Source organism: Halyomorpha halys, unplaced genomic scaffold (genome assembly GCF_000696795.3).
Source record: "Halyomorpha halys isolate HHAL.00 unplaced genomic scaffold, Hhal_1.1 Scaffold157.1, whole genome shotgun sequence".
NCBI lineage: Eukaryota > Metazoa > Arthropoda > Insecta > Hemiptera > Pentatomidae > Halyomorpha > Halyomorpha halys.
Genome location: NW_027114029.1, coordinates 1808206 through 1830232, shown reverse-complemented (window position 1 = coordinate 1830232; position 22027 = coordinate 1808206). Strand labels below are relative to the sequence as shown.

The 22027-nt window shown below is 29.5% G+C and overlaps 1 long non-coding RNA gene across 6 annotated transcripts in view; it reads right to left on the bottom strand.

Moving 5' to 3' along the window:
* The window catches only part of LOC106678711 (uncharacterized), a 263439-nt gene that overhangs the window by 200317 nt on the left and 41095 nt on the right, over positions 1-22027 (bottom strand). For 5 of the 6 annotated variants that reach the window (XR_010844478.1, XR_010844480.1, XR_010844479.1 and 2 more), the window contains exon 3: positions 12429-12520. The exons of the other annotated variant lie outside the window; for it this stretch is intronic. This is a non-coding gene — a long non-coding RNA (uncharacterized lncRNA). The remainder of the gene's footprint in view (positions 1-12428; positions 12521-22027) is intronic. 6 annotated transcript variants of the gene reach the window in all.

Here is a 22027-nt window from a genome sequence, read left to right as displayed (position 1 = left end):
TAATACAAATTATATATATTAAATATTATATAAATCATGAAATGGGCACCCTTAATTGTGTAAAAATCTGACGGTCCAGCGTGATTCTGTCCAAATCACCTCGCACAACCGTTGATCTAGTAACAGTACTTCCTTACAACGTTTTGCACCTCTGACACCTTATGGGTTATAGCAGTACAGATTTTTTTAAAGTATTCTGTCTTAAGAATATAAAAAATAACTTTTTTTTAACCTAAATTTATTCATCACGTATATCTTAATATTAAGGTAATATTTTATTATCACAAGAATACACAACATATTAAACTTTTCAGTAAACCGAAAAAATTAAAATAAAACAAGACAATTATCATACAAAAATATTAAATAACTTGAAAGGAAAATTACACTTATTGTAATTAGTTTTAATAAGCATTTAACTTAACAGATTGAGACATAAATTCTGAATCTTTTCATTCAAAAAGTAACGATGTCTGAAACGTTGGACATGTGAAGTTAATAATAAAGGAATTTTAAGATTTATAGAAGTATTTCAATTTAATTAAACAATAATAACAGTCTCGAACAAGATAATAGAAAACATATAATCAGTTATATTATACATTAATAAGTATCTAATTTTGTATTGAGGGAATATTCATGGTATATCGTGTCCGCAAAGGACAGTACATAATATTTATGGAGTGTCAGTGATCTAATGGAAGAAACCTAGTACTGATAAAAATATTAGAATAATTCAACAGAAAAATATTTCTCCCTATATATTATAATAAAATTCTTATACAGCTTCTCTTTATAATAAATTCATATGAGTTCAATAGTAAATTCATAAGAGTGTATAACAGTATTAAAATTCTGTTGTACCGCTTTGGAATAAATAATACCGTTCAGTCGTACTAAGACGTGATTTTGTTATATTTTCTCGCTCCATTTCTTACGTTGGTGTGTGTGAGTGTATACATGAAATTCTCGTTTAAGATAACAATAGTACTATGTAACTTGTTTATTGTTAATTAAACTCTGTAATCCTTAAAAATCTTACAGGGCGTTGAAACTTGAAAACCTTATTATTCTTACATAATTAGCAGAGCTGAAGTTCAATTTTGAAAGGAGGCAGAGCGGTGTATGGGGGTACGCGACTCCGCATAATCAGAGCTCCTATCTCCTTGTTTAAAAGAGCCTTATCTCATTAAAGTGCCGTTCAAGAGCGAGCATGTCATTTCCTCCCGCTCCTTCTTTCCTTATCCTTATTTCCTAAGGCCCCCTGGGTTCTTCCTCGATATAAAAATTAACTGAGGTTAAACGGTCTTCGGTTGACATTTTAAAATGTCTGTTTTGAGAAAGCTATGGGGATTGGAATTTATTATAAACTTGATAATCTGAAGAGGGTAGGTTTAATGAAAAAGAGAAATATTAAGGCATTGGTTTCCTCTTATAGCCTCGGATAAAACAAATTATATGTATAGTCAATGGTATAAGAGATAAGAGCACTTCATTGCACAGCCTCTTCCATACGAATTACCTGGGTGTTGTATATTTATCATTATTGCAGTTTTTTATTTATTTATTTTAACTACCTAACAGAAAGTATAATTGTGAAAAAAAGGGGCCAGCTTGTTAAAAATTACTGTTTCTTGAACAACGGATACATAAAGGGGTGATTTCTTCATGATCATGCTCAACCTCTAGAATTTTCCCCAACTAAGCGCACCCAATTTTCGAGGCTGGATGGACTCAAGAAGGCTCTCCGAACACACAGGATTGGCCGTAGTATCTTACTCACTGAGCCAGACCGCTCCCCTATATGTCAGTAATACCATTGCTTATACCGGTCACAATCGAAATGCTTGTTATTTCTAACAAAATTTGATATATATTAAACCGATACGTTAAAATTTTTGTAACGTTTGTCTATAAACCGGTGTGAACATTAAACATTAAAATGTTATTAACATTTATTTTTAGAAATTATGATGTTAATAGCATTTTACTATTTTTAAACAATTTAATATGCATCAAAATTTCTGACTTTTTTCTAATAGTTCCTAACAGCATTTAGGTGAAAATCCACCCTAACACCACTATATACGCCTTAATTCTACATCACAAAAGAATTAACTACTTTCTCCGAAAATAATTGAAACCCTTATTTGAAAGGTGGATGAGTAAATTTGTAACATTCGCAGGAACAAAATTGATATTCGTTATTCGAACCACAAGAAATCCTAACGAATTTTTATTACAAAATAATAATAATCATAATAAAGGCCTAACGAATCCAAAGGTTCGATGCCGATACTACCAACCGCTCTCCACGTACATCCTTCCAGTGACGCATCCTCTAACCCTATTCTACTACATCAGTTTTAACGCAATCTTCCCATCTACGTTTTGGTCTAGCCTTCGGACGGTTACCCGACGGTTCTGTTTTTGTTAACATTTTAGAGATCCGCTCATTACTGAGCCCTAAAACCTTACAGGCCCATCTTATACACCGCAATGCTGTCACTTGAATTATAATTACCGTCCATTTCCCTCAATTAGCCATCTAAATTCTTCCGTTAATTCATCATTTTTCGGTCCGAATATTTTATGTGATACTTTATTTTCGAAAACCTTAAGGCGCTGTTCATCACTTAGTGTAAGAGACCACGTCTCGCGTCCATAAAGAATAGTGGGAAGGATAATATTTTGTAAATTCTAATTTTTAAGTTTTTGGACTGAAGGCGCGAGCTATGCAGTTTCGAAACTGAAAAATAACATGCATGCAACCTAAATACTTAGACCTATCTACCTGTTCAAACTTATTTCCTCCTATACCTATATCTTTTTCCAAATGATTCAATTCCTCAGCCCCCTTTTCAATTGCATTACGAATGCATAACAGGAGGCTACTCTCAAACCGTTTTTCACAATATGACATCAACCCAATGCATCTATGGGGATTAGAGAGTATTTTACCAAAAGTTAAATCCTTTTTGGTATTCATCACTCTTTTCATGACGTATTCTAGTGCTAGATTAAATAGGATAGGTGATAAAGGATCACCTTGTTTTAAACCTGACCGGACCTCGAATTTCTCAGAATAATGATTGCCGATTTGTACCTTATTAACCGTTTCGGTCATGCACATCCGTATCAGATTTATTAACTTGTATGGTTTTATAACAAAATAATAGAAATTTTTTTCTCAAATTTTCATAATTTTCAACATCCCTGGACTTAAGATTTTTTTTCTTCAAAAATAGCGATTCTATATACATAAAATTTGGGGACTTATGTAGGGTGGTAAATGAAAGTGTGATGGGCCACATTTTTTTTAAAAGTGTTTATTAATTTTTAATTAACTATTAAAAATTAAATAATGATTTACAGTAATTTGTTTATTTATTTTAGAAATCGTTTAGAAAATAACTACTCTAATCTGAAAGAGCTCCTAAGATTAACGTCTGGGTTAAAAACTGCACTGCTCCAAGCATTCGCGATTCCTAAGCAGTAATGAAACAATTAAATCAATCTTCGTCTCTTTTCCAAGCAAAACCTGATAGTTAAGACGATGTTTGTTATTAATAGTAATAAATAATTATTATTATATATTATTAAATAATTATGAATTAAATCGATTCGGAAACAAATCATAATTACTCGAACAAATATTTGACCATGATTCTGGTAAACTATTTTAACCAATGTATATTTATTTTTAATTAAGTACAGTTCATCGTTGATTTATTTTTTTCAGTTTTTTTTAGACACTATAATAATAATTTATTTATTTGTTTATGGGGCAACCCCCGTACAAATAGAGCTAGCCTGTGAAGTACATGAAATAGATAATCAATTGTAGTAATTTTACAATAATGATGAGTTACAGATCGTTTATATAAACTAATAACAAACAATATACCCAAGCTGGGCTATCCACATTCGTTGGAATAAAACAGTAAAACAAAAACGTCACTTCATATTTAATAATATTAAAAAACTATACCTCCTTATTGGACGATAGGTGTCTAGCTGTATGAAAAGGTTTTGCGTTACATATATAAAAATCATTTTAAGGTCCAGTCCCGAGGGTACAGACAGAAATTAATACTTATTTCTTATACTTTGTTATATATATATATTACTTATTTCGGCTAATAAACCTTAGCTTCGGCATGTATCGGATTCGATTCTCATGATACACGGGACAATTTGTCAAAAAATGGAAACAATCCTCCAGGACCGTTCCATCACAAGCTGGACAAAGCTTCTGTGGGTCCAAAGTATATTTGTGTGAACCGACACTTAGAGTAATTGCATATTTACCGGAAAGTCGTTGTTGGGAAATTATTCTCAAGTGAGTTATAGAGCAACTAATTTTTAGGCAGCTTTGAGGAGCATCCGTTTCAATGAAGACCCTACCGTACCACGGTTTACACCCGTTTTTACGGTATTTTTAGACACTACTTACATATCTTCTTATATTTCATCTCTCATTGTTATCAATCTACTACTATTTACTTGCATGGTTATTAATCAAGTATTTTATTTTCAATTCATGGTTATGTTTATTTCCAAATTTCTTAGTTTATTATCTCTTTTTATTTTTATGTACCTCTGATTGATGGTTATCTTTTTTTGTTTTTTAGCAATGATGAAAACCTGAAATTCAGATCGCAACGTCGGACCGAATAAATAATTTTTTGTTTATTTGTGTTTTTTTTTGTTGACCACTCCCCCCGACAATCTTCTTTACATGTTAATCTACGGTCAGCTACCAATACCTTATTATTTTTAATTAAAATTTATTTATTTTCATTTGCTTCTTAAAAAATTACAATAGACAAACTTTATTAGCATAAACTTTATTTCGAAATAAAAACCGGAAAAATATAAATCATTAATAAAAGTTTTACGTTTATCGCCTCATTCATATTTACCGCCGGATGCTGAACAACTACAGCCGGTTCTGATTATAGTGGAATACAGGGGCAGTTTAATTACATCTTTATATTTTATGAAGAACGGTTTAACTACCTTCGTCGTAAATCCCTCATTATTATCTGGAAAAAAGAAAGGTAAGAGCGGCGAAAGGAGAAAATAAGGGGCCGGAGGAGAATAAAAAAAAGCAATAAAAAAGCCTTATCAAACAAATTAGCAAGACAACTATTCAGGTACCACAATAGAGGGCTAGATGACAAAGAGGTTAAAGTATCCTTTTAAACCTGCCCACTAAATAACAAGCACTGCTTTGTGGCTTGACCGGAAGGGGCCTTTGTAAGCCAGTGGTACCAACCTCCATTAATCACCCATTGTTTCTCAGCCGAAATTATATTTCTTTAATTATTATTAATGCCCTCGTCTAGACATCTCTTCTTCCTCCCACTGCCCCCTGAATTAGTGATAATGCAGGCACTATCGTCCGGTAAAAGCGGTATACTGTTGGGGCCATGTCTACTCATATCGAAGCAGGAAGGAGAGTCGGTAGTCTAGAATAGAGTTGTCCAACCTACGGCCAGCGAGAGCTTATTAGGCAAAAAAAATCGATAACGCGATTGAAAAGAGATTTTATAATCGATCTATGTAAATAAAAGAGAGCTGTCGAATATTTGTCCGCAATAAACTTATTTATTAAGGTACCGATTTTTGTGCAGTTTTTGTTCAAAATGTTCCATTTCATCGTTTAAATGCTTCTTTTTTCAAAAGCTTCTTCCCGAGGAAAAGAAAAAAGTTATTTCTACTAAGTAATACTCATTCGGTTAAGCTATATTGCACTACTAATTCACATTTTATTTCTGTTTTTAGAGGGTTCGGAAAAAAAAAAAAAAAAAAAAAAAAAAAAAAAAAAAAGCTATATTATATTTACGAAAAATTATAAAAACCTAGTGTGGCTTGGGTTAAAGTGGGTCAGATTTTTTTTTTTTTTTTTTTTTAGAAAAGAGCATTTCATATTCGTTTTTATTGTCGTCTCAAAGAACCAAATACCGTTTTCCAAAAAAATTATAAATTTTTCACCTCGATTGGTTCCGAGGATTTTTTTTTCCTTCCGGTGACTATTGTTCAGATAATTTTTCATAATTGCTCTGAATTTTATCCAATTCTTACGTTATTGTTTCCAATTCCTGGATTAAAATTCAGAAAAAAATTTAGGATGAAAATAAAGGGTTTTTGGTTTTGTATACCAATCAATTCGTCTCTTTCTGGAGAATAAGTAAAAAATATTTCCGATTCTATTAAGCTATATTCTATTTACAAGAATAACGGCGAAATATGGGTTTCAAATTTTAATCTCACAACATATATCTAGCAAACAGGGTTCCTATATTTCTCTATTGGTAGAGTTTAGAGTTTTGTGGTAAAAAAAAAAAAAAAAAGATTATTGATTTAGCTTCTAAAACGTAAGACAAATTTCTGTTTTTTTCCTTATTGGTTTAATTTATGTCACCAAATCGTAAATATAAAGTATACGTTAACAATTAATTTTAACTAAATGCAGTAATGTATTAATATTTATATTTACGTTTAAAAAAAAAACCTAAAAATAATTTTGTTTAAAATTAAAAATTTCTTTTTCAGAGAAAATTGTATTAAATTTGAAATAAATCTAATAAACTATATAATAAATGAAAACAAAATAAATAATTATCATTTATATTCATTTAATCTATATATCTCCTTAAATACAGCAATAATGAAGCATTTCCAGGTCAACTAATTTAATATAAATAAATTTATACCAATTATGGTGGTTTATAAATTAGTAACAATTATATAGTGATTTATTGTTCTCAATTTGACCTCCGGAGCGCTGTATGTATGTGGAAGATTAGTTCTTATAAATAAGAAAGAAAACCCCTGTATATCTCAATAGATATGTGCCATCTGGCACCACCGGACTTTAGAAGTTTGAAAAATTTTTATGAGTTGATTTTATAGTTGTTGAGTCTCATTTCTTCCGTTTTTCAAGGAACAGCATTAAAACGCAATAACGTTTGTTAAAAATGCGGATAAACTTTTACTTAAATAAGTTGTTTTATCCTCTTATTTTGTTTAGAAAAAAATGTTTTCATAGTTTTATGTTTTTATGTTCAACCCAATAATTTTCGAATATTCGACCGTCTATTATACTTCCTCTTAACTGAATAATGCACTGTGCTACTAACTTCAAATTGGTTCGAATCAGTAAGTGACAGATAATTATTTAAGGAATTAAAGTGAAACATAATGAGCCAGACAAATTTTTCTTCAAAATCAAGCATCTAAGACGTTTTCAAGCAGCTAAATAATACAAAGCTTAGTTTCCATTAAAATCCTGATTTATTATCTATTCCCTACTTATTAGCTCTTACTGGACTAATCATTTCCACTTTCAGTAGAGATTTGAAACTCTATCTACTCAAAGAATCAGTGTTTTTAGAAAAATAAATTACACTTTACTAAAAAACACTAAAGCACTGTGCTACTAACACAAAGGACCCTAGGTTTGAACCCAAGAGTAGCAATTACTTACTCTGTTACCGTTAACCATTGGGTTCAGGAGCCAGAAGAACCCCGGGGTCCACCTAGCCTCATAAGTAGTTACTCTTAATTCGGTAAAAAAACTGACTGTTGAGCATAATTCTGACCAAATCACCTCATTCCACAACCGTAGTTCTAATAACAGTATTCGCTTACAAAGTACTGAACTCCAGCAGTTGTAGCAGTGCGGATTTATTTTTTTTTTTATAAAAAAAAAATTGTTACAAGTTAATTATTATGGAAGACTAGTGTAATGACATTAAAAAAAAAAGTCTAGTAATTTTAGGTTGTTATTAAGCAACATACTAGTTTTATTATCGTAATTTTAATATTTTTTTCTTTTTCTTTTATTACATTACAAATAGTAAGATCTGCCATAAAAGCTTGATTTATAAACAGGTTATTAAAACTTTTGCTGGTAATGTATTTTATCATTTTTCCTTTATTTTTATTATTGATTAAATTCCCAAATAACTCCATTTGTCTCATTCATGTTGACTAGAGGGAGGGGTCCAAAGAGTCTTCAAAACGATATAACAATATGAAGAGATAGGGAAAAGACAATGAACCCGAAAACTTTCTTCGATGAAAGAAAAAGTTTATTCCGACTTTTAAAAAGTTTTTAAAAACTTGGGAAATCTTTTGTGACCGTCACTGCTGCAAATCTTGGAGCATCCCTCCCTCTCTCTATTCCTCTCATACACTAAAGAACCTGGAAGGCATATGCCTTTCATCCTTGGTTTTTTTTGTTTCTCTTCAAATAATTTTACGGTAATTCCGGAGTTTCTCCATTTGACCGATCGAAGTTGAAATCGGTTCTGCAAGAGATAATTAATTTATATTTGCTCGTTTTAAGTAGATTTAAAGAGTTTTAAGTCGGTCATACCCCCGGTGTGTAATAGTAGTAGGACAATACTATCTAGGTTATTATTGCTTTTAAAGTTGCTTTTTTTTTTTTTCTGAATTCCAAATGCGCTACCGAGTTGTTTAAAAATATAGTATGCCTCAGGGCCAACTAACATAAATCTATCAATGAAGTTCTTCTGATGAATGGTTTCTCAAATCACTTCGTTGTCATATTAATCAGACAGTTTTTACCATTTCTTCTAGAAATTTAGAAATTTCAATAAGAAAATTTTAAAAAAACATAAAAAAAAAATCTTCACTCAATTTGTGATATGATTCGAAATGAGATGGAGGTAATGTGTGTCTTCTTAATTCACTTTGACTATATTTACAATTAAATGTACCAAAATTGTACATTTTTATTAAGATTAACAAAGTCGCTATGACAATATAGAACCGATGACAAATCCAACTTTTTTTCCCCTGAGGATACGGTATGCATTTTTAGACACTTCACCTAAAGATGCATAACTATTAATATAGAAATAACTCATAAGTTTTTTCCCCTTTTTTTAAAAACAACTTTTTTTTCCCCCTGAAAAGTAATACTGTAATAATTTATACTGTTACAAGCTATACGTTTATGAACATAACAATCTCAAAAATATATGGATCAAATTTTCTACCGAATCTTTTTTTTTTTTTTTGGAATATAAGGCAATCCACAGGGATGGTATTGTTTGCCTGTGCATAATGCCTGAACTTCAATTTTTATAATGTTCCTAATAACATTCAATCTATACTAAAATATATCAACTGACGTTGCAGCAATAGTACAGATAAAAAACATATACATAAAATAAAATTGAAAAAAAAAATTATTCGATAACAGAAATTCACATTAATTGATGTGAGAAAGATGTAAATAAGTCAAATTTGTTTTATATATTCGTACATATTTATTACCTTCTAGGGGAGGGGTAAAAAAAAAATGCAGTTATTTCACCCCAATTTTTTATTACTTTAATGAAAACTATGTATAATTACAAGTCGAAATTGATGATTCTGCCATCTATAGGTAGAGGGAATGAAAAATGGCAGCTGTTTCAAAACGATAAAAGAAAGAAATTTTTCCTTCAGAGCTCTATATCTTCAAAACTATCAACAGCACTTAAAACCTAATAGAACATCATTTAAAGTAGGATGCATTTGCTAAGCATGAGCCCCAAAGAGCTATTTACGTTCAATAGTTCCAAAGATATAGTTTTTTAAATTCCATCATTCCATCAAGAATTCACTGAAAAATCAATAGTCAGTGAATTTATTTTGAGAAATCTATATCCATGAAACATAAGACGTGCAAATGTCTGCCAACACTCAAATTAAAGTTAGTTAAATATAATATAAATTAGTTCATGACCTTTATCCTAGTAGTAGTAGTTTTTATGATATTCTCAAACTTCTTATCCAAACAGCTATAAATTAACATTTTGCCAAGTTTTCTTGAAAAATATCATAAAAACCACTACTCTTACGAAGATAAACATCATGAACTACTTTATAGTACATTTAATTTGCTTTAATTTTAGTGCTGGCAGACATCTGTAGGTTTTATTTTATATTCTAATATTTGTTATATAGGGGAATTTGTTGATAAAATGAAATAAGGGTTGTAAAATGGAGGGGAAAGAAAAAAAAAAAAGGATAAATTGAAAAGCTTGTATTTAGTTTGTAGACTGATATTAATTTTAAAATAATACTGTGGGAAAAAAAAAAATGTTATCTTTCTATTATATTGTATCATATCAAAAAAATGTAATTTATAAATTTATATATGTCCGATCACGGATTGATCAGTATGCTGTGTAATGTAGCAACCCGATGTATTTGGGCAGCATGATTGAATAAATTTCTTTCTCTAAAAAAATTCTCCGGAAATATATTTTTTTTATAAATCAACATCTGTTTCCGAACAACTATTATTGGAATTTTATTTTTTTAATAAAACATTATTATTTGAGCCGAAGCATAATACTTAAACATCACCACCACACATTTTCTAGATTTGTTTTAATTTCTTTCTGCCAATTTCTGGTTACAAATTTTAAATGTCATCTTACTATTTATTATTATTGTCAATTTATTTTTGTATGATTTATAATATCATATAGGTGCTTACCAACTTTGATCTGTTGCTATAATATAATTGTGATACTCATAGCCTTTATTCTTCCATAATTTATCTAATAGGACAACTAATATTTGTGATTTTTTAAAACCCAATTTCACTTATAAAATGGAACTTATGTTGTAAATACTCTATTATACGCCAAAGTTAACAACCAAAAAGAAATAAATAAATGGTAAAGTGTGTTGAATTATTAATTATCAAAATTTTTAACTGGCCCCACAAAAGAGATATTGCAGCTAAAAATCAGAAACAAAATTGAGAAGGCATAAGGATAGGTCACTTATCGCTTACGTTGTAATATATGTAGTAAATGTACTTATATGCACTTGAGCTTCGTTCATTTTCTATTTATAACTTTAACAACATGTAGTAATACTAAAGTTTTTTTTTAGATAGATAGATTTATTTATTGATAGATATTACAATCTGCCACACAGTTGTGGGCAATAGGTAATATTGATAAATGATCTCATACATACTAAAATAAAAAAAAATTAGGAAACAAAATAAAAGAATAATAATAATAAAATAAAATTAAAAAAAAAAACTCTTAAAATATATTAAAATATATACAAACAAAAGAAATACTAAAGTAACATATAAAAACGTATTATGTAGGTAGACAAGGTTCTTGATTATTAGACCAGAATGTACAGAATACAACACAGTATATTTTAAAGGCATAGAACAAACCAATGTCTACTGATTTAAAATTCAGCACATGAGTACAAACTCAACAAATTCCTATAGAACTGACACAAAAATGAACGCCACACTTAACCATAGGTATTACCTTGAAATTGATTAACATCGATATGGTATTGTGTATATCCATATTTTTTTCTGTTTTTAATATTGTTTTAATTTTTTTTTTTCATTATTTTTCATGTAATAAATTACTAACGTCTATGACAACGTCACCGAGATCAATCTAGCGGCAAACTGGTAATTTTATGTGATATTAAAAACCATTTGAATAAGAATAAAGAATAATTGGGAGGACACATCATTCTCGCAAGGGCTCAGAACTTTTAATGTTTTAAAGCTCCAGCTCTTAAAATGAATGATGAAACAGGACGGAGAGAGACAAGACATCCGAAGGGTGACTGTGAAATGAGCATTAAGAAATATGGGGACTGAGGGTTGGAGCACGTGAAGGAAGGAATAAAATATTTCATTAATTGCGTTTCGGGGGTGACTCGAAGCCTAATGAGATGCGAGGTAGGGGGGTCCTTGCTCCTCGCTGGGCCTATTTCGTTTTTTCTTCTCCTTTCCTTTTTTTTATTATAATGCATACTAATCAATAGCCTTAGAGGCGGGTGGGAGAGAAAGAGTGCGTAAAAGAAAGGAAGATTAGGAAGGAGGGGGGAGAGACATTTAAACACACGCACACAGCCGCTCGCTCACCGACACATACACGGGAGAGGAAAGTAACAAAAGGCGAAGGACCTCCCCTCCGAGAGCATTAAGCATGCAAAGAGAGGCCTGGACCAGGGGATTGAGAGAGATAGAGGGAGGGATAGAGAGAGAGGGAGTGATGGGGGGAGAGGGTGGTAGGGGGTGGAAAAGGAAAAGAAAATATGGCCGCTCATCAGCCCCCGGCCCAAGCCTGATTAATTTCGAGCATTCCTTCCATCTCAACTGCCATGTACTGCTACTCACTAGATAAACCAATCTCCTACCATCACCCTTCTAATTACATTTCTCCATTTTTTTTTTTTTTTTTTTTAAGAGGAAGGCTGCTTTTGCATCTTTCATTTATTTTTATAAGTAACCCTAAAATATAAACACTTACTCCTACTATCATATAATACTAACAATAATAAAAACAGGCGTCTAGTAAACTAAATAGTTTTTATAATCATTGCAAAAATAAAAGTTTTCATACTTAATAATTTATGGGAAATTCTGTAAAATCCTCACAACTCCAACCATCCTTTATTAATTCATTATATGCTATGTCCATTTTCTAATCAATTCCTGAAATCATAATTCATGATCAATTACAAATTTTTTATATAATTTTTTTTTGTTTAACGACTTTAAAAAAAATAAGCATTACTATAATTAAAAATAACACTATATGTTATAGTAACTATTTTATTGAAACCATAATTATATTACACATAAATACAGACACATAAGACAGCTAAAATTTTGATTACAGTTTTTCATCATACAAAAATATGTATGTCAATAATACTATATTATACAGTATAGTGCTACCTTAATTATAGTAATGCGTAAACAAAACATAAAAGTTCGTTATATAAAAAACCATTCATATAAAAAAAGTTCTCAGATTGCTGAAAAAGATTTTTTTTTATGATTGTAGGAATTGATCTAAAAATGAAAGAAACATTAAATACGAAACATCATCTGATTAGTCAATAAAGAACGGTTGCAGTTGTCGGGGTTTTCTACATTTACCGGAAATTAATATTAAATTAAAAATTAAACTTGTACCGCTAAAAAACATGACGGGTAAGGGGTGCAGTACTTTTTAAGGAAGTACTGTTATTGGACGAAGGGTTGTGCAAGGAGTTGATTTGGTCGGAATTACGCTCGACCGCCAGATTTTTAATCAATTAGGAGTATGCAATTCATGAGGCTAGATTGACCACGGAGGATTCCCGAACACACGGAACTGACTCACGGCTAAAGTAAAAGTGAAACAGAAAATAATTACCTGCCACAAACGGATTCGAACCCCAGTCCTTGGCATTAGAAGCTCAGTGCCTTATTGATGAAATTACCTCTCCCAAGGATATTTCATTAATACATACACAATGAATTATTACCCTTAACAAAGTATTATTTTGAAATTAAAAATTTATTTTAATCATTATTATATTTGTTTTATTCCTGAAAAGACACAATCTTTTGCATCGCTTTTGCAACAATCCCTGTGTGTTACCAACTAATGCAAACGGAGAATTCTCAAATAACACATTTTTATGTTTTACTTTGATGATTACTTTCAAATTTTGAACAACAAAAACTAAAAAAAAATCGAAATGTTCTTAGACTATGTGTTAGCAAAAACGATTAATAAACAAAACTTGAAAAGAAAATTTACTAATAAAATTTTAATTTGGAATTTTATCACCCTTTTTAGTGAACGAAAAGAATTATTACGGTTATGAAGCCATTAACTGCCACGGCCATGGTGAAATAAACTTTCGAAAATCGTCTAATACAGAATTACTGTATAATTATTAATTTTAACGTATCATTTTATAAGGACAACGAGAAGTAAACATAATAAAATGAAAAAAAAAAAAAATTTCAGAAAAAAATATACAAACTATATAAAGCCACGGCAAAGGTAATTCAAAATGTACTCACTCGTTATTTTTCCTTTCTGGACGGATTTTGATAAAAGTGGTGTAACTTAAGGGCAGCTCCATTTTGGAATTCCGAAAGACATTAAATTTTTGTCTCTTTCTGGGTTTAGTTTCTTTTTTAATTTTATTTATGTAATGATATTTACATAAAAATACATCTAGTAAATTTGATGTAAGATCACAATGATGTGATACAGGCATGTAGAGAAGCACTCTAATAATATTTCGATATTAGAAAGTCTCGAGGCCATCTTCCTTTTAGGCGCCTCAGAGGATTATCAGGAATGGAAGAGGAAACAAGGTTAGAAACTAGAGGGTTTGGGTGGTTAGGGAGTTTACAATGGAAGGATTGATATCTGGTTCGGGCTAAATCGGTTACATAAGGAACATTAAGGTCTTAATGGATGATTTTATTTGTGACAAAGTAAGGAGCATTGAGGATTTTACGAAGGATTTTGGATTGAAAGGATTGGATACGAGAGGAATTTGAAGCCTTAGTGGAGCTGCAAAGCTCAACTCCCTACGTCCAGATAGGCCTTATTACAGTCAGGTAGATCAGTCTTTTGTAATGAGTTGGAAGTTTAGACCGTTTGTTTAGTAAATGCTGTAATAGTCGAAATCGACGTGTAGTTTCCTGTCTTTTCAGTCTTGTATGAGGAACCTAAGTCAGTCGTTTGTCCAGATGTAGTCCAAGGTAGCGGATCTGTTCGAAGGGGTAAGAGCAACATAATTAAAGGACACTGTAATGCAGTCGGTAGATTTACGACGAAGAGTATAGGTGATTTGATGGGATATGTTGGAATTTATTTTGATCCTCCAAGTACGAAACCACGAGGGTTGTTTTGTTTCTGGATTTTTTTTCTGGATCATGCTTTTAATTATTCTTCAGCATGTTATTAGACAACAAAAATTAATTTTACTTTTTAAGCCTTCAATTCTGACTCTTTGAGCATGTTGAATTTAAAAGGTGTATTAAGTAGAGAGCATACTTATATAAATTAATATATAATTACATGGTATAATAAAATAATAAAAAACATTATTTTTCCCCTACAGTTTCCTTTTATAATCAATTTCAGTTTATACGCCAAATACCAATATTTCAATTCAATCCTTTTTTTCTTTCCCTTTTCCGTTCCTTCAATTACACCATTTCACAATTTTTAATTCACCCGATCAACAAATTCACTCTCCTGAATTCACCCTCCTAGATCCTCTCCAGTGACCCGCTAAACAAATTCAATATTAGACGGCAATGTGGGATCAGACCATTAATAATAGTCACAGCAGTAGATTAAAACCAAGCACATATATACATAACTTCCAGACCCGACAATGCTTAGCTATTGCTAGATTTTATAGTGAATGAACACAATTTAAAGTTTTATATCAATTGTTATATTTATTTAAAATTAAATATTTACGTATACATAGTCATTATGAATTGACAAAATAAATTGAACCAACATAAGCGAAAAGGAACATAACAGAATTTTTTAATTTTGTATTTTTTCTGAGCTTGATTGGTAATTTTTTATTACAAATCCAACCTATATCTAATAGTGATAAAGAGGAAAGCTGTGCACTCGATGTTTGTTTCAAAATGAAAATTCTAGATAAACAATAAAATAGATTTTGTTTTTTTATCGAATATGTGGGATCAGTCGTCATTACTGTTTTATTCAAATATCGTGTCTACTCACTATCATTACCAGTTTCCGTGAAATTGTAAAACAAAAAATGTATGATAGTATTGGTCTAATAAAGATATAAAAATGCAATACATTGATCTTAAATGAGCCTCTAGAATGGTCGGGTGAAACCCTAATCGGGGTTGAAGCACTTAAAATAAAATATCTCGAATTCAAAGAGACCTTGTAGAAACCGATTTGGTTTATTTTAACATCCTTCCACTACCGGATTAGGCACACAAAAAACATAAATCGGCCAAAATTGAAAAATCAAATTTTCAGGTCATAAAATATTTTGTGTTAAAGCCATCTCAAATTTATGATGTCTTTCTGATGGAAAGCTTTAAAATGAACAAAAACAAAACGAGCTAGCTCGGAATATAAACATTTATTTTGCTGAGATAACAATAGAAAACATAAAGTAAATCAAAATAGAACCTTCAGAAATAAAATGAAAAACAAAATCAAAATAAAACTATCCTTCAAGATAAAATAAAATGAAATAAAAGAATAAACAAAATTTACAAAATAAAATAATGCTGGATGATCTCCGATGGATCAGACACAGATGGATCAGGGCCCTGTTTCATAATAAAGTGGAAACTAATACTATTAGTCTTGTAGATTTATCTTTATTCAATTACTCAGAATTTTACAATAGTAATTTGTAATTTAATATGTTTTAATTCCTGTAATATCACTAATAGTTATCCCTATCATGATAATAATAAGTATTAGTGTTATTAACACACTAGTTTCTGCACTTGTACTATGAACTAATACTATTAGCTTTCATTATGAAACAAGGAAATGAAATGAATATTCCAGATGTGTTCAAGTACGATTGTTCATCGTGGGCCCACGTCTATACCGCCCTCTAAACAATTTACGCAGAAAAAGGTCTTGTGAAGATATGTGACTAACTACACAAAGGCGACTGGACAACTGATTTTAATCCGTAGATTTTTGTATTGTTGCTAGACAAAACAATCCTTACTGGCCCTCATTGCTGCATCTAAATATTACAACCCAAGTATTAAATACAACTCATCTTAAAACAAAATAAAAATGTGATTTAATATAAACTAAGTCTATTAACAAATATTTACAAATTAATATTAAATATGGCGTTAACAATAAGTCAGTGATGGGCGAGAGGGATGCGCTGGGATCTTTTGAGCTCTGCTCTACCCCTCACACATGGGGGATAGAGTGGACTCAGGGATCCTCAGGTCGATTGTGTAAATATTGTATATTAGAGTGTAAATGTGACTACTATATTATTTTATCATTATGTTATTTTATTTATTTATTTTTCATACAGTTAGTTTGATTATGTTCATTTTGTTTATTCTTCTGTTTGTATATATTTTAAGATTTTTTTTTTAAATTATTTTATTTTATTTTATTATGTATTAGATCATTCATCACTATTACCTATTGCCCACAACTGTGTGGCAGATTGTAATATCTATCAATAAATAAAAAGTATTATTAAGATAAAAAACAAAACAAAAAAAAAATGTATTCAGAATATTATATATTATATCAGTATACTCGTAAGCTCTAAGAGTTAATTACCGACCACTTCCAAAAGTAAACATTATTCAAAATTACAATAAGGTGTCAGCAATACGGTTTTTTAAAAATAGGTTTTTTTTTTTGAGAAATGACTAACTTGTTTCCGGCGTCTAATCTTCTATTTCGCACAGAATACAACCTGAAATAAATTAAAATCTGGATTAATCGCTCGATGGGGAAGAAATGTGCTGGGCCTGTCGAAGCATGAAGACAACCGTTGAATAGAAGAGATCTAATTTTCATAATTGAATCAAACTGAGCCGATAGGTGTATGCAAATCGGAACTGATCAATGCAAAGCTTCCTTCCCCTGGGACAGTTTTGACATCGGCTAGGTACACATTTTACCATTTCATTCGGAATAGTTGCCCGACCTTATTAGAATTACAAATATCCTCCATAGAGAACCGCTTGACAAAGCGTACTTTAATCCCTTACCTGACAGCTGAGTCCCAAGCAACCACTTGTGTTATTATTAACACTCTTTTGTCCTCATGAAACAATTGAAATATGCAAATAATAATTGATTTTGTTCTATGAATAACATTTTTTTTTCAATTATTCGTTGTTGGTCACCATGGAGCAATATATACAGAAATAAGATATAGATAAATATTAATAATCTTTACTGATATAAACATACTACAATATTTCACATTGATGTAGGAAATATATGATTATTTCCAATATTTAAAAAAAAATTGAAAATTCTTAAAGCCAATTGATGAATAACATAATACAACAGAAAAATTAAGACAAGTTCTATCCAAATATATTTTGATTTCATGTTCTAGTTCCTTTATCAATTTTAATTAAAAAAACATAGCCCCAACATTCTTTATTAATTAATTATAAATATTCAACGTTTATTAAATACTTTAATTTTAATTGAAGTTAATTTCACGGCCTCACAGTAATCATTAGAAAAGTTACAGGTGATTCTGCCATTGTCTAATATAATATATTCAAATTACATTTATATTGATATACTATTTAATTTAATATAATACTTTAATTTAGAAATTTTGTTATTCTATTATAACGATTTTACTAACATCATATTATTTTACCAATATAATATTTTATAGTAGCAAAGAAACAAAATTTGCAAATAAAAGAATAAATATTGAACAATGAAAATGGTTGGACAAATATAGGTTAATTTGAATATATTATATTAGACAATGGCAGTACCCTGTAACATTTTTAATATCTAATGGAAGGATGTGAAATTAAAATTAATATTATCCTTGATAATGACCAGGTTAGCTGAAATGTTGGATATTTAAAATGAATTAATGAAGAATATTGAGACTATATCCATATATTTTATTATATTTGATAACATAGAACATGAAATAAAAAAGCGTATGTAATGAACTTGTGTTAATTTTTCTAATCAATATTCACCAATCTGCTTTGAGAATTTTAATGATTTCCAATCTCTTTAGTGTTGAAAATATTCATGAAGTGTTTACAGATGACCGTTAAATGGTATGAGAAGACCGGAGAAGCCGAGTACTGAAATAAGTACACACAAATAAATAAAACAAAACGGGATAACAACCTTCATTCAGAGAAAAGAAAAAAGAAATAATAACAAAATTGGAAACATACGTATCAATAAATTAAGTAGATAGTAGGTACTAATAGAAGATAAAATATAATATTATAGAGGTAAGAATTATACTAAAATAATGATGAAAACAAATAAAAAAATTAAAATAAATTATATAAAATTTACATAACTTTTTTTCTCATTAGTTTAGTATAATTCTTGCCTCTACAATATTACATTTTATCTTTTATTAGTATTAACTACTATCTACTTAATTTAATGTTATGTATATTTTCAAGTTTGTTTGTTATGAAAATATATATCTATCACTACTTTTATAAATGATTTTTATTAATTATATGAAATATATATTACGTGTTTATATTCTTATTTATTTAAAATGAAGATTAGTTGTATTTTGTATTTTAGGTGTGTTTCATTTATGTTAAAGAGGGGAAAAATAAGGAAAAAGAAAGAGAAGGGTTGAAAGGGAAAATATGAAAAAAAAAAAAAAAGGATTAACAAAAAAAATTAATAAAGTAGAAAAAATAATAATGAAAAAGATAAAAGAACCAAAGTGATGAAACAAAAAAATAGAAAAAAGAACCAAAGTGATGAAACAAAAGAAAAAAGAACCTAAGTGATGAAACAAAAAAAAAAATAAATAAATAAAAAAAAAGAATATATACTATTATTATATATTGTTTACTTGTTAAGCCTATATATTGTAAGATTTAAAAAACATTGTCCCATCAGATTTGAATGCTTGAAGTATGCTGTATTTGGACAGCATTGGTTTTGAATAAAGTTTTCTCTCTGTTATCTCGTTTGATTTTTCAAATATGATATAGTCCAGAAATTATGGTCGAAGCGTCGGCACAAATAAATAAGTTTTACTGATTTGTTTATCCTTACTGACTACGCCTCCGACCATCTTCTTTTCATGAAAAGAATCTTATATTTCCAATGTTAATTTGAAATATTTTCATATGGTTAATTCTGACAGTAAGGGGTAGAAGTGATATCCGAATCATTAGCGCCCAAATTATGATTTTTTAAGCAGAGCAAACTTTTAAGTTTCATTAATAAAAACTTGATTTAAAAAGAAATATTTATTTTTGCGGTCAGATATTTGTTTTAATTCATCAAACCCGTCGATATTTGAGGTAATCGGTCATCTAGCTGCAAAAATAGAAATTTTAACAATAAATATTGTTAATTAATAATAATGTTTTATCTCCAATCAGGAGCCACGTATCATAACTTAACTTCGACATTATTCTCATGAGGAAATAAATTTCTTAAAGACTCTTTCAACAAATTATGGATATTAAATTATCAACCTTAAAAAAGCCGATAAAGCCAAAAACTTCATTTTAGAAAAAAAAACTACGTTTTACGACCTAATCCCTCATTTCTGGGCCTGGCTATGTGTAGTCCAGGTATGAATGTTCCCAAGCTCAATCTTTTGTAAAAGGTCTAAAACTTGCTCTTTCTTGGAATACCCTGGTATTAAGCCTGAATACTTGTATTAATATATAATTGAAAAACTTGTAGTTAGTTTGTAGACTAGTATTAATTGTAAAAGAAAAGTAAAAGAAAACTGTGGAAGAAAAAAAAAATGTTATCTATCTATTATACTATATCATGTAAAAATATGTAACGTATATTTGTCCAGTCACGGATTGATCAGTATGCTGTGTAATGTAGCAACCCCATGTATTTGGGCAGTATGAATGAATAAAATATTTCTTTCTCTCTCTCTAATACATTAGAAATGATAGTTCCCATTATTAGAACAGGCATTAATATATTAAGATGAAAATGTTATTGTTCAAAACCGTGCCATCCATCAAAACAGATCCATGTCATTTTTTGTTTTTCAAATTTTATTAGCCACAAATGTATTTTTCTGGTTTTGCTTTATCGTCATTCTTTCACACTCTTCTTGTTTGACTTAGAACGTCACTGCCGAAGCATCAAGAACATGGTTTTATTGTCAAAGAGATACTTCAAACCATTTTTTTTCTTATTGTTCAATGTAGGAGTAGTATAATATAGAATATATATTTTTAATTTTGTTTTTATTTTATTCATTTAAAAAATTACATCCAATATGATCCGACCAGAAGACATTTATCGGTTGGTGCCAAAATAACATATAAAAATGATATACATAAGTGAAATGTAAATAGTGCAGTTTAGATTATTAGGATTATAGTTTAGAAGCTATAAAATGTTTAAGCTAGATAAGAAAAATATGAATCGATCTCAAGTGAAACAACTAATAATTTAATTAACAACTATGAAAATGAAAATAAAGAAAAAAATATAAATAAAATAATAATATTTAAAAAAAACTAAATGAAAAATAATAATAAAAATAACTGAAAGGATTGTGAAGTGAATAATAAAGCTGAAAATTTACAATTAATGAATTAATATAATAATGACAATAAAACAAGATGATACAGGATATGATACAAATCCAACAACATAACAACAACATAACAAATCCAATGACATAATAATATATAACGAACGAGTAACAAAAATAGATGTAGGAAAGACATAGAGTAGATAGGGGATATGGCGATCAAAAAACCGTTACATTTTAGTGAGATACAAGAAAAAATATTAAAATTATAGTAAAGTAACCTTTTTCACTTATATTTACATAATCTTTAAACCCACCTCAGTTTATTTTTTTTATCATAAAATCGTTCATTTTCAATATATTTTTAATTGTTTTATATCTTTTTAAGCCCTGATGAAGCGCTGAAAAGTGGGCCAAAATAAATAGTTTCTTATGTTAACTATTTTGTGTTCCTTTATGACCGTACCCCCGATCATCTCCTTCATATTCACAAAAATACATTCAATCATTTATATGTATAATTATTATACTATTAATATATTAATAAAATTAATAAAATTATTATTATTATTATTAATTTATATATTAATATATTATTATTTGTATTGTAAAGATACCTGAAATCAAAGTTGCTCATGACTGACGACAAATTTTTAATTACCAAATGATGAATTCAATAAATATAATAAAAATACTACTAGTCATTTTTCTTTTATATCTTTTATTATATAGGGGAATTTGTTGATCAAATGAAATAAGGGTTGTGAAATGGAAGGGAAAGAAAAAAAGGAATAAATTGAAAAACCTGTATTTAGTTTATAGACTGGTATTAATTGTAAAAGAAAACTGTGGAAAAAAAATGTTATCTTTCTACTATATATTCCAAGTAAACCACAATGGTTCCTATTCATCCCTCTATTTTCAATCCGCTGGT